Source organism: Cygnus atratus, chromosome Z (genome assembly GCF_013377495.2).
Source record: "Cygnus atratus isolate AKBS03 ecotype Queensland, Australia chromosome Z, CAtr_DNAZoo_HiC_assembly, whole genome shotgun sequence".
NCBI lineage: Eukaryota > Metazoa > Chordata > Aves > Anseriformes > Anatidae > Cygnus > Cygnus atratus.
Window position 1 is genome coordinate 29,129,165 of NC_066396.1, and position 14,253 is coordinate 29,143,417.

The 14,253-nt window shown below is 37.5% G+C and overlaps 1 protein-coding gene across 7 annotated transcripts in view; it reads right to left on the reverse strand.

Moving 5' to 3' along the window:
- The window catches only part of RFX3 (regulatory factor X3), a 190,408-nt gene that overhangs the window by 108,592 nt on the left and 67,563 nt on the right, over window positions 1-14,253 (reverse strand). For 4 of the 7 annotated variants that reach the window (XM_035565821.2, XM_035565824.2, XM_035565826.2 and 1 more), the window contains exon 1: window positions 13,624-13,925. The exons of 1 other annotated variant lie outside the window; for it this stretch is intronic. The gene's annotated coding sequence lies outside the window, so the exon portion shown is untranslated. Of the gene's footprint in view, window positions 1-13,276; window positions 13,296-13,623; window positions 13,926-14,253 lie in introns of those variants that run through there. 2 more of the 7 variants (XM_050716146.1, XM_035565828.2) reach the window with 2 other exon arrangements.

Sequence of the window (14,253 nt, forward strand, 5' to 3'; positions counted from 1 at the left end):
TTGTTTTAACCATGTTTGCTTTCTCATGTAACTTTTTCTTAATGTCTTATCTTTCATAACCATATATTTATTCACAAAGCTGTGCTATTACCATAAATGTTTCAAAAAATAAAAATAATTCTAGTGTCTTAGTACTTCATGAAATGAAAAACTTTTTGAATGTAAAAACATACATAAATTCATAAACACAAAATAAACCAAGAAACTCCTTAACCCAAATAATCCAAAAAGCACCACACAAAACCTAACAGCAACTTCCACATGGCTTTCTGTCCAGCTTTCACTAAAAGATGTTCCCAAACAATGCATTCCACTCTGCTTTTATAACCTGACAGTAGTAAGCATCTTAGAAGACAGTGATTTGAACAAGTTTCAGCTTGCATTTCTTGGGCAGACACCAATATGTTTTATTTTTGTTCCATGTGTGACTTAAAAACAAACGCTTCAGCGTGTTTGTTTTTAGTTTGTAGGTGTATATTTGTAAAAAATATTCTAAAATTATTAAATCCTTACTTAACACTGCACTTCTTGGAGAAACAGTTCTCTAGGCTCCCATTTAAGATTGATTCAATAAAGCATGTGGAAATAAAACATTGTGAAAAAACACAATGGTTCTTGTAACAGAAATACTGAAACTAAAAAAGTATTGAAAAACAAATACATGGCTTGCTTCAAATAGGCATATCTCATTGATGTATTTTACACTGGAAATTATCTTGCATGGTTTTTCATCTCCAAAACAAAACCACTGAGATAGAACAAGAAGAAAGGACAGCCTAAAGGCCAAATAAAGTGATGAATACTGAACAACATACCAGGAGACAAAATTGAAAAAAAAATAAAGAGAAATCCATTAATTACAAAAAATAATTAAAAAAAAGACATGAACTGAGATAGCACCATATGATTGTGATTGTGAGTAGTTAGCAAATCCCTACATTTACGAGATTTCTATACATACACAGTACAAATGGAATATACAGAATCTCAGAACAGCTAGATCCAAAGCATAGTTTGTTTGTTTTTCTGGCTTATAAAATCAGAGAACAGTCCTAACAAAAATTTTCAATTAATCTGACAAAAAGCTTGAGCCTAGTGTTTAGGTAATGTAAGTGCCATTACTTTCAAAAGAGGGTTTAATTAAAGGTAATGTTGATAGACTTTTATAATTGTTTAATAAAATTTCTGCTCCATACTTGTGCACACATAGGATATATGCCAGAAAACAACTGATATATAAAGAATATTCGATGACATACGCATTGAAAGTGTACATGATGAAGATTAGTGAGTATGTTTTGTAAATCTTAAAAGGATATAAGGCTATGCAATACATATATACACATATGCACGTGTATATACTGTATATGTAATTGTCTCTCTGGTTTTTCAGAATTGCCAAATAACAGTAAAATAACACTATTAAATAGGTACCCTTACCTATCCTGTTTGTAATATGGCAACATCAAAACCTAAAATACATACAACGACAACACTGAATACAATGAATATACGGTGCTAGATCCTTTAGGTCATTTCAACTTTCACAGTGCATTCAATTATTTAGTTCACATTAAAAAAAAAGGTATTTTCCAAGAAAAAAATGCACTGCAAATGCCTCACAGAAATCTTATAACCCTTTCAAGTGAAATTCTCAAATTTGAGAGAAGTAAATTTAACAACTTATGAACACAATCAAAATGCAGGTTCTGAATCATGTATTTGCTTGTTTATGCCTTAATTGTTTAGTTTTATTCAAAAATGAAACATCAGCATTTAAGTAATGGAATCAGTTTCTAATACTGTCTTGACTATCAAAACTGTATTTATCACAGTTAGCAATATGTACAGTATTTCTTTGCGTATCCCTCAAGCAGTCCTGCATATGAGTGAGAGATACATTAATATTGCTATGGACTTTAGCATCTGAATGTCCCACAGTGATCAAACCCCAGCCAAAACAATATAGTCAGAACTACTTCAATCAATAGGACTGTTGACTCAGAAAATATTTTTCTGAGTTCACGAATAGTAGATACTGTCACACACTTCCTCGGATCACTGCTCTTCACCTCCATCATCACTATTTATATTTGCAGCTATATGATAAAGCTAACATTTTTTTTCTAAACAGACATCTCTTTTCAGACACTCAGAAATTGTCATCTTCACTTCCCACATCCTTTATTGAAACAGACCAGTTCTTACCAAAATTAACACGAACAGAGGCAAGTTGTAGCCAAATATTTTAGATATCCTCATCACAAAGAAGAACTCTTTAGATTTCAGTTCTTTATGTGTTTTATATATCATTTACAGATCACCCACCAGCTAGTCAAATACAGATTGCTTCATCAATAACCTTTGAACTGGAGCTGAAGTATCATCCAAAACTACTAAAATTACTAACGTTAAATACTTTCAAATAAGATTTTTAAATTTCAATTTAATACTTTCAATTAAGAATTAAATTTTAACCTTTTTTTTTAAACAAGAAAACTTGGTTTTCTCTTTTTAATTTTGTCTTTTACCACAACAAAAGAGTTAAGAACAGGAAATTAAAACCTTAATAAACAAATACAAATAAAAGCAAACACAAATCAACAATTGGGATTTGGCTTTGCCAGGTGTTTAGTCCAGGTCTTTCCTTTTCTTGCTTTTTAAATCCCTTTGTTTATAATCATCTTGTCTTGAAGAATCCTAATAAATTTATTTCCCTCTTACTGCAAGTTTTTTTCTCCTGCTATTATTTTTGCCTCGACAAGATTCCAGCAAAAATTCTCAAGGCTTTATTGTAAAGCATTTTATAAATAAATGCACAGAATCCAATCTATGTCTAGTCCTAAGTCTGTAAAGCCCAGAGAATAAACTGTCACAGCCAAAGTAACATAACCATAATAACACACTGAAGGAAAAAGGAACACAATAGTTCTGAACTGTTGGGAGATACTCTCTTGTGCATCCAATCTGTCTTTGTGATACATCTCAAAACTACTATTTTGTGCTTTTATCCCTACGACGCCATCCCTCCTCTTTTCCCTCCAGAGGTGACAATTCAACTAAAGTCCTACAAAACTGAACTGTCCAAAAAGAAAAAGAAAACAATCTAGATTACAGGCTAGGAATTCCTGCTTCATAAGAGGAATCACAAGCAAAAACACAGTGTAGTTCAAGCCACCAGGGACCTCAGGTCCTAAATCCAACCTCCTTCCCAAAACTGATGTGGGGTCAGAGACCAGCTCCTCAAGGCTTTATCCAGTCAGAGCTTGAAAATCTCCAAGGACAGAGAAGGTAAAACCTCTCTTGGTCACAGCTGCATTGCTGGACTGTCCTCACAGGGAGAAAGATTTTTTCTCCAGAGTAAACTGCTTGATTCAACTTACGAACATTGGCTCTCATCCTCCCACTATGCACTGTTATGAAAAGCCTGGCTACATCTTGAAGACCTCCTTGCAGGTATTAGGTAAGGCTGCTGTTAGGACCACTGAAACTTTTTCTTCTCCAAACTGAACAAACCCAAGTCCGTCAGTGTCCCTCATAGGTATGTGTGCATTCCTGTCTCTGCAGCCCTCCTCTGAACCTACTCCAGTTTACTACCATATTTCCTGTATTACTGGAAAGGTGAGGGCAAAACTGCTTATGGATGTAGATGTTGCCTAATAATTGCTGAATGGGGCAAGATAATCACTCCCCTCAGTTTCCCCACTGTAGCCCTGTTCCTACAGCCCAAGAGATACTGTCAATCTTCTCTACTGCCAGGCACACTGCTGCTTTCTGTTCAGCTTACTGCCCATGAGGGCGTTCTCCACAAAGCTGCTCCCCAACCTGTATCCATCCCAGAATCAGAATGGCTGAGGTTGGAAGTGACCTCTGGAGGTCATCTGGTCCAATCCACAGCTCAAGCAGGGACACCTAGAACTGCTTACCCAGGACCATGCCTAGATAGCAACCTCTCTGGGCAACCTGTGCTCAGTGCCATTGTGCCTTGTGCTCAAACTGTGCCATTGCTCAGTTACCCACACAGTGAAGAAGTGTTACCTGATGCTCAGATAGAACCTCCAGTTTGTGCCCACTGTCTCCTGTTCTGTCTTCTGAGAAGAGCCTATCTTTGTCCTCATTGTTCCCTCCCTTCGGGTATTTATATAAATTGAGAAGATCCTCCCTTAGCCTTCTGCAAGTTGAAGAGTCTCCCATCTCTCTCACAGGAGAAATGCTCAAGTCCCTTCATCATCTCTGTGGATCCTTTGATCATACCATGTAACCAGCAACACAAACATACTGACACAAGAACTTGTACCGTGTGTTTTTGACAATAGTGAGGACATAAGCCAGTAAAAGATGCCAAGATTTACAACACTGTGTTGTTCCGGGTCCCAGCCATATAACCTAAAAGGCTTTCTTGAAATTAAGCAGTGGAAACCCTCGAAAGGCAGTCTTTCACAGGCAAACAAATACTAAAGCTCCCATTCATCTCAGTTACCTGAAAGATGTTTGTGATACACACCTTGTGACTCATGGCCATATGAACAGCAACCTTCCTAAGGTCGTGAAAGTTGGTTGCTGCACTGAAGTCATGATTCTGTGGATAGCGGTTCCCATAAGACAAGAAATGTCAGTTCCTTCGGAAATCAATCAGGACACCACAGAGATATATACCAAAAGGAAGGCAAGTGGTGAAGATACTGAGCACTTTCATGCCGTCTTGGAAGAAGGAAACTAGACACAGTGGTTCGTATCAGTATTATGAAATGTAATTTGAGTATCTGAAATTTAAATCCTAATAATATCCATTTCCCCAAACAACTACTGATGTGATGTGGCAACTGGATTCTGAGTATCCCAGACTACGCAAACTCAAGCTTGTGAATTCATACTGTTTGGCTACTGACCATCTGGATTATTTGAGATAGTAATTTTAAAAAACACACCAAACAGTTGCAACTGAACCAGCAATAATAATAAATCCCACAATGTTTAAAATACTGGAAGCCCCCAATGTTTAAAATAATGGACGTCCCATTCCATAAATTAGAATCACTGCTTGTATGATAAATTATACTATTGCTTTGTAGGACTAACTCTGATCCTAAACCTTAACAAATCTTTCCTTGTTTTGACTTAATTTTGTATCATGAAGCATACTTCAGTCACAAAAACTTCTGAATTCTTTCTGCAAACCAGCCTGAGGTGATAAACCTCTCTCATCTCATATAACAATAGATACAGTGCACCAAAATCTCTACAAATCTACCTGCTCATTATTGTTCCTGGACATACTCTGTCAGGACTACTGTTCTTACCGTAAAAAGGAGTTTCAGAGCAGTTGGGAGAAAAATGGTGTAACTCAGGACAACCTTCAGTCAGAAGGTACCTGGTAAGCTGAAGAGAAACAATGCCACAAAGAGCTGTGCCTTCATCCTAGCACATTCTCACTTGCCTCACCACAAGATACAAATCTGACCATAAAAGAATTTCCAGAAAATAACAGGACAGAGCCATGTTTCTGTGCTGCATACCTCCATTCTAAAGCTGAGCATGTTTTACTCCCTAAAACAAGAGAATCAATGATATAGCTCATGGAAAAAGTTTTCAAAGCCTTTCAGAAAGTCCAAAGAATAATCCTTTTAGAAGTTAGGGTAATTGCTATTACTGTTAAACAGAAGGAACTCTGAGGAGCTGAAAACATATACTGTATTCCACACTTCTCCATTTACTAAATCCCATGTAAAATAATAAAATAAATATGGAAGAATTATTTATCAATTCTTTTGCAACTTGCCACTCAGATGAAGTGGTTTAATAGAACGGACCACATAAAATAGTGCACTAAATGCTACACAGAAATCTGCGTGTTGGCATAGCCTTAGCTACCACTTGCTCCATAAACAAACATGTTAATTTCATCTTATGGCTAACAGTTAATTTGAGGAAACAGCTACTATGCAGGTAGTTCAACTGTTCCTCACTAGCCAAGGCTAATGTAACTTTAAATACAGTCAGACCTTCCTACAGGTGTAATTTAAATATATTTCATAAAACATTTATTCATTTTATAAATAGGTGCAATAGACTATGTAGATATATATATATTTAGTTAAACACTGATTAATTTTCTACAACTTGACACAAAAACATGTATGATCCAACCATTAAGTTATTTCCGATTTTTAGTCAGGAATTTTGAGTAAATTTAGTTTAAATGTGGTTATTATAGAACAACTGTTTTCCTAAAAAAACTACCTGAAAAACAAATACTGGTTTTTAATTTAAGCAAGTAAATTCCTTTTTTCTTTACATCTTTACCCACTGCAAATAATGCTGAATAGCAATAATAAATACGGTGTATAAAAACTTAACTAAAAATACGATTTGGCAATCCTTAGTGTACAGCCACACACACTTCTTCATGTTTCTTCCACACTGTACATTTAATCAACAAGAACATAGAGGAGGAAACATTCTTCCTTCAGTAGGTTTGTAAAGCAACTGTCTCCCTCGCTTATGTCAAGCTACAGAACTACAAAGAGATAAGAATACAGCACAGATGTTATTAAAGAGGGAAAAAAGAGGAGGGCGTAAAAAAAAATAAAAAGCCAGGGCTATAAGAACACAGAAAACTTTTTTTTTTTTTTTCCTTCCAGCAGTTAAATAGAATCTTCAGATTTGAGACATTTTGACATAAGACAGAAATCCTGACATTCCGAACTCTTTCCACAGTTACGGCAATTATATTGTTATTTTTGCTTTCACCTACCTATAGACTTATCCCTCCTTAGCAGGTAGCTACTTTTTGTACTTCAACTCATCTAACTCTTGCACTTTCAGTCTGCACTCTCAGCTGTTAGCACCTGGAGATGACGACGATAAAGCTCAGGCGATAGTGTATCATTTTGTTTAGACAGTCTACGAAGACAAATACTAACTCTTCCAGATGCTTTACCAATAATGTTCAGCAGGCTACACCAAGGAGCATTAGCTTACATTCGCAATCCTGATCATCTAACCACTAGCAAGAAAAACTTTTGTATGGCCTATAAACATCCAATGCCATTGTCAAAGTAACAGATTTTGTGACTTAAAATTGTGACTGAAGATCAACTCCCCTGCCTTCTCGCCCAAAATACAGGCATGTTAGCGAAAAGAGACCAAATGTACCTCAGACACTATATACAATTCAACACCTGAAAATTCAGCAGATATGAACTAGCTCATATGAGATAAAAGTGTATTTTTAAATTTTAGCTCCCCAAAATCATAAAAAACCAGCTATCTGTAACCTTAATAGCTATAGCGTAAATTGTTCTGGCTCAGAATTCTATTTCATTTTTTCATCCTTTGTAAGGAAAGTATAGTAAGTGTACAAAAAGAGGTAATCAAAAAAGAAAATAGTAGACCTTAACTGAAATAGAACAAACTGACTCAATAGCATCTGCACAGGGACATCCTGTGCTTTTTTAGGGATTTGCTCATTTTTATTTCTTCTCTGCTATGTTGCATCAGGGACTTAAGTATCGTAAGTTCAAGTGTTTACAAAATGCACTCGAGGTGGTATGTAAGAGAAAACACAGCTACAGTAATTATTATGAAGTAATAAAACAGAAGATAGAAACCATTTATTTAGCAGATGAACAATAAACGTGGCTCCCAGTTATTTATTATTTGTAGTGGCAGTATCCAAAGCCTGAAAAAAAATTGGAATCTAAACACATTGTTCTCGCCTTAAAGAGATTACAAACTTATTTAAAATAAGACTTCACTAAGAAGAACACGAAAGAACTAAAGAAATAGTGCTACATCATTATATAGTCTACATACATTACACAATGGTTGCCTTACATGTTCACCCGAAGATCAAAAAAGATGAGCTATTCTCAATGTACTGGGTTCATGGGGGGATGAAATTACCTTTTGAAATAGTGCCAGATACTTCCTTCCTCTAGCTAATCAATCAAGTCATAAGTCACAAAATACTACAAGTACACTAGATCAAACTTGTGATTAATATAGAAGCTTTGATATTCACATAGCATTGTTATGAATGCCATGTAAGAATTGCAACAGGAAAGTAATGTTAGAAATATGTCGGGAATTACAGAGCAACTTTGAATTGCTAGAATTTAAACCTTCAATCCTTATTAAAATTTATACTATAAATCATAAACCCTTTGTTAAATTCAACTTGCAATATATTCCACCCACCGTCTCTCAGTTTTGGGGCACTAAATCTGAAGGTAGGGGACTAAAACTAAACAACTTACCATGGTGTGACAGAAGAAAAAGCAACTAAAAGTAGTGTGCAAAACCAAGCAATTTAAGGTATACTATCCCAACTTCCAGACTGCAGATTTTCACTTTTCCAAAGGCAAATTACACTGAACTGGACACCATTATCCATCCACGTACATAAAAAATAACAATAGTAAAATAAATAAATAAATAAATAACAATAGTAAATAAATAAAAAACAACAACAAAATTGCCTTATTAGTCTAGCTGTGTACAGAACAACAATGGATATTACTAAACTTCAGAAGGTACAAAAATGAAATTCTAATCTGTCAGTCTCATATATTCATAGAGGAACTTCTGAAATGGAACGGAGTTGTCATCATAAATATGTAGAAGACACTTCTTTTTTTTTTTACTGTTTTTTTTAATTATTATTTGTTTTGCTTTTCCCAGAATTAACTACCAGCAGAGAAAACTGTCTATCCTGATCAACTAACTATTCTGTTTACTTTCTCAGAAGTAAACAGGTAAGCTTTAACCTCAATGTTATCCAGGAAGAGTTTCAGTCAGAAAGCAAAAAAAAAAAAAAAAATACATGCAGAAACACGTTTTTTATAAAAGAATTCAGCGATAAATAAATTACATAGAATATGAATATACATATATTTATAAATGAAAAATATAACATATAATAAACCTCACTACAAAATGCTTGTCTCAAGCAAGTTCACCTCGCTTTTCAGATGAGCAATAATCTACCTCAATAAATAAAAACTGTTTCAGTTGTATGCTATACAGACATAATTTACATATAACTATTTGTTCAGTTTCAGTGAACACAGATTGTATTTTGAGTGTACATACATATATTTACACACACAGTAGAATACGAAAGTCAATTTTTTCCATAAGTTTTCACAAAGTATTACCAAAATAAGTTTGATATGTCACCATGCATAGAAAAAATTAGAAAAAAACAGTTAGATTTATTTAAATCCCAAATACGTTATCACTGTATTTCATTGAAAGATTTGTTAGGGTTTCTTTTTTTTTTTCTTTTTGTATTTCAAATAGCATAGCACCCTCTGGTGCATCTACTAGAAGGAAAATAATTGAATAAACACCATCCATTGTTATACAAAAAGCACTGTTAAAAAAAAAAAAAAAAAGAGCCCCAGTAACAGACAATCACATGCCTAAGAAGTGTTAGAAAAAAAAGTCAAATTTCAGAATCATTCTTTCTTGTGGCAATCTTTTATAACAAGGATATTATAAATGTTAAAGAATAAAAGAAAAAATAAAAGAAAGAAAAACACAGCTGTGTTAGAAGTACCAAGAAAAAAAAAGTTTGAAACTAATTCTATGTTCTTAATAGTAGGTCATTTTTATTTTAAAAAATCCTTAGTGATATTTAACAAATTTAAAAATCAGTAATTTAGTGAAACAAATGCTACATCAAGCTGTTTTTCTGCTCTTGGTCTTGCAAGCAGGACAATTATTAGGACTACAGCTGTCCACGTAGTCATAAAACACGAAATTTCACACCCAAATAGTTGCATCTCCTCTAGAAGTTTGATAATAAAGTAAGTTTAAAATATTATATGATTGTGCTATATGGAATGCTTCTAACTGTGATATGTTATCTATTAAAACACATTTAGTTTTTCTACAAAAGTAAATTTTGCTAATCACAAAAGCAGAGAACACCACCTGCTTTAGAGAGCTCTTTTGTGAACCTCTGGAAGTCTCAACACAATGCACAAGAAATGAAAGTGACACCTGTTTAAACCAGCCATCTGTCCCTAGCAAACTAGATTTAGCTAAATCAGTATATGTGCTGCTCCGTAAATTTCCAAAATACGAGTATACATCATACCTGCGATCACAGAGAGATAAAAGCACCTTTATCAGAACTATGAAAATAGTGCTAAACTTGTGGACAAGAGTAAAACTTCATTTTAATAATTATCTTATATGGTTCAAAAGACTCATTAATTTTTCATTCCTCTTTCTGAGTAAAAAATAAGTAGTTTCATTTATAATTTAAAAAGATACTTCTTTTGGTATTGTAATACGTCCATTTGACAAAAAGCTTGATTTAAGAACTGAACTCCACCTACAAGAATGCTACAGTACCATTGAAAGTTTATTTTTCATTCTGTCTGTGTTTGTGATGGATTCACAAGATGTCATTTCAACTGAAAACAATTTATAAAAGCATTTTCTGAGTCATATGTCTTAAAAAATAACCTTTAAAAAATGTACGTATTCCACGTGACACTATCTGAAGCTGGTAAGCTTTTGGAGACTACACGTAAAAATGCAACTAATATGGAATATTAAAAGAAAGTCTTTTGTAAGAGGAAAAAGTAAAGCATGAAGACCACACCACTAGGTAGAACACCGAAATGAGCTGCAATGATAAAAGATTATTTCATTTCATATACTTGGTTAAGTTTCAAGTAAGAAGAGAGGAAAAAAATCAACAGCCTTTCTTCTCAATGCGAAGTTCAATAAGTGAAAAGAAATAGTAACATTTATATCTGTAGACAGTTTTGTGATTAACAAACTCCTGTACCAGGCAGAAACAAGAAATTGGATACTGCTAACAAAGCCAAACCTAATTATCAAATAAAGCACCCTGACTTTAAACTCTCTAACAGCACTGTACCTTTAATTCCCATTTCATTTATTTTCACTACATCATGAAAACGTTCCTCCACAGTAGCACAGTCTAAGTTTGCTAACAACACAACAGAGCATATGATCCAGAAAGACTCATTAGGATGTGCTGAAACAATTGAAACAACGATGTAGTTAACAAAATCTAAGTCATGAAAATGGAGGAATAAAAAACAAAAAAATCACAGGTCACTTCATTTTCAAACACTGGTTAGCACCACAAAAACCAACTATTTTGATAGCTGAGGGCAATAGGGAGTCAAAGTGCATAATGCAGATCTCATCTATGACCGTTAAAGCATTCCAAAACGAATAGAGTCAATAATTTTCCCAGTAAAGTCCACAGTATTAAATGAGGTGATGATGGCTGCATTACCACTTTTCAAACTGCAGCCTTAAACAAATGCAGTTAAATAATACTAAAAAAGTCTTTGGTTTAGAAAAAAATTATGTACTTTTAATCTGACTTAGAAACTTCCTTACGTGTCTTCTGAGAGGAAAAACAAAATTTGTCTCATAGCCTGTACACTTCCATTGCTACCAGGGATCTGGATGCATGTTCTGCAAGGACAGACCTCAACACCCAGGAAAGGAGTCCATCCTGAACAGAGCTCTGTCCCGTTGTAAGAGGGCTTCTCAACAAAGGCATGGTGCAGAATTGACCTCTTAACTTCTCCACAACAGTAGATGCAAGGAATCATTTCACAACTGATGAATCGCATATACTACCTGATAAAACTAATAACAACTACATTAAGATTTAAATGTTCCATACAACTGATACAGTCCTATGACCTACTGAGTGCATACAGACATTATCTGACTTGATACTCACACTGCATATTCTTAATATCTTTCAAACTTATTTCACAGCACTATCTAGAAAATTACCACTCAACAGTTTCCTCTTGAATAAAATAAAAAGATGACAATGTAGATGCCTTTGGTAATCACCCAAAACAATTTATTTTCTACTTTACATATTTGGCCCCTGAAACATTCAAAAGAAAAAAAAACAAAGAGCCAGTATGCCTTACCTCAAGATGTATTAATATCAACACAGAATGTCTTGCAGTTGATAGCAACTTGGAAGAATTGACCCTGTCACATTCACTGGCAGTCCCAATGCCAGATAAACCAACATATTCTTGTTAAATTTTGACAAAAACCCTTGGATTTTACAAAGGGCTCCTCTAGAGATATACAATTAAATTGTGGGTTTTTGATTAAAAACAAGAACATCATTTTGATTAAGCTTTTTTTTAGCAGTTTAACTAAATAAAGCAATGAGGAAATAAGTAAGTCACCACTTCAAAAAAGAAAAAAGCCTGCCACACCGACAGGTGATTTGACATGTCAAGGAAGAGAGTGGAACTGGCTATAGAGATGCTAAAAGAGAATTTCATTGCAATAATAGATACCAAAAATATATTTTATCCTAAATATTTTTGAAGTGTATAAAGTATGATTTTCTGACAATGGCAAAACAAATCTTTATATGTTGATAAGCAACCACAAAAACAGATTAAGAGAACAAGCATTTTGCATTGAAAAAAAATGAAAAGTATCCTCATTTATAACAAAATTTCTACTTCAATCCCTTGAGAGGTTAAAAGGTGCCTCTTTCCTTCTTTCCCAAGGATCCTCCTGAAATACAGTTGCTATAAGAGAAATCACAAAGACTTTTTAATTTTTTTATCCCCCAGCTGCTTCGCACATAAACTTGAAGTGGCAGTGAAATATCTTGGATTTCCTTCATTGTGGAGAGTTTAAGGAAGATCAAATAGATCCTCTCCACATGAACCTAACTTACTATGAATGAACTAGATCTACGAAGGCACTGTTCCATACTACACCAGCAGTATAAAAGCATCATCATAGTAATAATAATAATGACTAACAGAAGGACTGCCAGAAGAAAGAAACTGTGACTGTATGTTTGTATGGGTGGGGGTATTGGATAAACGGGAAAACACCTCACAAAACAAAGAAAATACAGCTTACCCGAAAACAAGAAGCATCATCATGAATAAAAAAGAAAAAGAAAAAGAAAAAAAGATGGGCTACAGAAATCACGGAAAGCGACTGGTAACACAGGAGTATCGTTAAAAGACATCGGAAGTTCACAAACATCTGCATCTCCAGCAGTCACACGAACCAGAACAAGGCCCCTACAAGTGAGAGGAAAAACACCCCCTGCTTCTCGGCGTGCTTCTGGCCGCTTCTCCCACCCCCACCCCCCCGATTCTGCTGATTTTTTTTCTTCTTTGCGTACTTTAAACTATACGATCTCGATTGTATCCGAAGCCTCGCTGCCCCCAGATTCCACATCCCCCATCCGCGCAGACAGTAGATGCATACCCACCGCATCCCAGCGATTGTCCGGGCGGTCCCAGCAGCGTGCCGCCGACCTAAGTAAGCCTCGCTCCCTCCTCTCCCGACCCACAGGCACCCCATCCCCGCCGACCCCCCCTCCTTCCTTCTCTCCCTCCCTCCCTCCCCGCAGCGCGCTCCCCGCCGGCCGCTTCGCGCAGCCGGGGGCGGCGGGGCCGTGCCGGGCCGTGCCGGGAGAGGCGGCGAGGGGCCGCGGAGGTCCCGGCGGAGCGTCCCCGGCCCGGATGCTGCGAGGTGCGAGGCCGGGGGGGAGGCAGCGGCTGTGGGAGGGAGGGAGCGCGGAGGGGGGGCCGGCGTGCGGCCGCCGGGCATATTCACCTGGGCTGAGGCGGGCTGCGGCGTCCCCGCTGTCGTCGGTGCCGGAGGTGGCGGCTGCTGCCGCTGTTGTTGTGGTTGTTGTTGTTGTTGCGGGTGACGGCGAGGAAGGGGGTGAGGATGGGGGTGAGGAGCGGCAGGAGGTGGAGGAGGAGCAGGAGAGGAGCGGTTGTTGTTGATGGGTAACAGTCGCCAGGACTACGGTGACTATGGCGCTTGATTCACAAGGCAACGGTTGCTATAACTCACAAAAGGGAGAGCGAGCGAGGGAGGAGGAGGCGGCAGCCCAGGCGGAGAGGCCCGGAAGAGGCGGGGCTGGCCCTGACTGACGGCGCCGGGACGGGCGGGGGAGGCTCCCCCCTAGGGCGGGACGCGGGCACGCGCCTCCCGCCGCCGCGCACCCGCCGCCGCGCGGGCACGCGCAGGGCCGGCGGGCGGGTGGGCGGGAGGGCGAGTAACGGCGGCGTGCCCGTGGCCTGGGGCGTGTCCGCGCGGGGGCCGCCCGGTGCCGCTCGACGCCACATCCGGCGGGCGGGGAGGAGGAGCCCGGCCCCGCGGGGTCGCACCGCGCCCGCTGCCGGCTGAGGGGGCAGCCGCTGGCGGGCCGGGCAGGAAGTTAACGCCCGGCGGCGG